Below are 2,161 nucleotides of genomic sequence, written 5' to 3'. Positions count from 1 at the left end.
GCAGCAAAAGGTTGTGGGTCCTACTTATTCTCCCAGCATCCCTCAGTCCCTACCTATTACAGGGTATGGCGGGCATACCCTGCCCTCTAGCCTGAATTCTCCAGCCCAGGCGCTGGGCTGCCCTTCCTCCAGAAGTTGTTACCCACCCTTTGGCCTCTTGAGTGCTGGACCCAGTTCCCCTCTCCCTCCACCTCAGTTTGGTTATGTCCTTTGGGCTCAGGCAGATGACTCTGCCTCTACCCATGGTTTCCGTTTTATCTACAACAGTCTCCTCCAATGTACCTTTTTATTTCTTTCATTCAATATATAAATTATGTTTGGAAAGGCCAAAACAACCCCACAGCTAAAGGTACCTGGCACCAAGCCTGACACCCCAGGTTTGATCCTAGGAATCCACATGGTTAAACAGACTATTCTAAGTTGTCCTGACACCCATGTGCCCCAGTGTAAGCACACAGACACATATGGTTATTTAAAAAAAGGAAAAGACCATTATGAGATTGACACAGGAAAAGCTTTATTAAAGATTCTGGAAAATGAGTGATATGCAGCAATATACAGGTGAATAACACTTGACTGCAGGCTCCTGACTAGGCCCTAGCTAAGAACTTACCCTAGCATGCAAGGGGGCCACAAGAACCACCCCTACACCAACACATTCTAATGATCTAGCAAATCTTCCTTTTGGTTGCACCTTAGCAGAAGTGGGACAATCTGACTGGGCAGCCAGGCATAGAGCAACATCCATCGAACCACCACCTAACAATGATAATTTGGGGGAAGACCTACCTTCAGTGCAGTCAATTACTACAAGACTACTTAGGGATACTCTCACAGGGCCCTCATTCTCTATCTGTAAAATGGGACTTCCGCACCTATCTCAGCAACAAAGTGAGAAGGAATCTGCCACCACGCCCTAATACCAAGGTGGGACGCGGGCCAGCCTACTTCACCTTGGAGGCATTACCCCCCTGGAGCCGGCTTCAAGGCATTCTGCTCACTGGTTTCTTTTTTGTAGTTTTCAGCCTGTAAAAATGAATGAAAATGTTTCAGATAAGTGGAAAATACTAAAATATATTCTTCTCGGCTGATCTCAAACTTCATTTCTAGGCAAGTAAATGTACTCTTCTGGACTTTTCTCTCGAGCATATTAAACTAAGTAGCCCAGTTCTTTTTTTTAATTCTAATTCACTACTTCATAATCCCCAGAAGCTACGTTAATTCTTCTGATTCATCTGTGACTCCAGACAGGATCCAAAGAGAAGGCGTACAATCTCCTCCATGGGTTTTATGGAGAGTTCCTTTACCCTTCTGTGTTAGCCTCTTAAAGTACCGCGACAACCTTAAAAGGGCACAGGAAAGGGCGATTCGGGAGGACCTAATCAGTTCAACAAACACAGGCCGGGGACACTCGGTCGCCTGGGCCACGTGGCCTGGGCCTTCTTTCGACCGATGCCGGGACGTACCTGCGCCTGGGTCCGAGGCGGCCGCACGACTGAGCCCTGGGGATCGGCTCCGGAAGGTCGGGCTGCGGAGAAAAGAAGGGCGGTGGTGAGGGCGCCCGGGCAGGACAGCGCAGGGGACATTGTGTCTCGCGCGGCCCCGGGCTGGGCACGGCCGCCCGCCCCCCGGGCCACCGAGGACTGCTCTACCCCTACGTTCTGGCCGCCGGGAGCAGCTGAGCTCGGGGCGGGCAAAGCTCGAGGGGACACGTGCCGATCCTCCCGCAGGACACCCTCCCGGAGGACACTCACCACCGAGCCGGGGACAGAAAGACCGAGCTCCGGCACTCTGCGCTGATACAAGCGCCGGGGAGTGGGGCGGGGCTGGCCAGCAAGCCGCAGCCAATCAGCGGGCCTGTCGGAGGGGGCAGGACAGGAAAGAGAGCAGCCAACCCTCAGAAAGACTGTGGGCGGGGATGGTAGGGCCGTCCATCGCCGGAACCGCGGGGCCATTGGCTGCCGGCGGCAGGTCCTCCACCCATTGCCATGTTGCCGGCGACCCTGTACTTAAGCATCGTCCTCCTCGCGGGGCCTCTGGTGACCCCAAGTTCTTCCAGGCTGCTCCGGGTCAAGAACATTCCTTTCCTTAAGGATGCTCGATGTGTTCCGTCTTAGAACTAGTCTTGTTCGGCTAGTTCACTCCCAGGGCCTCTTCCTTT

At 53.2% G+C, this 2,161-nt stretch overlaps 1 non-coding gene across 1 annotated transcript; it reads right to left on the bottom strand.

The window, feature by feature from the left end:
- Positions 1-1,233: 1,233 nt before the first annotated feature.
- LOC114689897 lies at positions 1,234-1,355 on the bottom strand. Its single transcript, XR_003733992.1, has one exon. It is a non-coding gene; the product is annotated as a small nucleolar RNA SNORA26 (small nucleolar RNA).
- Positions 1,356-2,161: the final 806 nt, after the last annotated feature.

This window comes from Peromyscus leucopus, chromosome 10, assembly GCF_004664715.2.
Source record: "Peromyscus leucopus breed LL Stock chromosome 10, UCI_PerLeu_2.1, whole genome shotgun sequence".
NCBI classification, from domain to species: Eukaryota; Metazoa; Chordata; class Mammalia; order Rodentia; family Cricetidae; genus Peromyscus; species Peromyscus leucopus.
The sequence above is the reverse complement of the archived record's forward strand: the minus strand, read 5'-3'. Positions and strand labels throughout refer to the sequence as shown.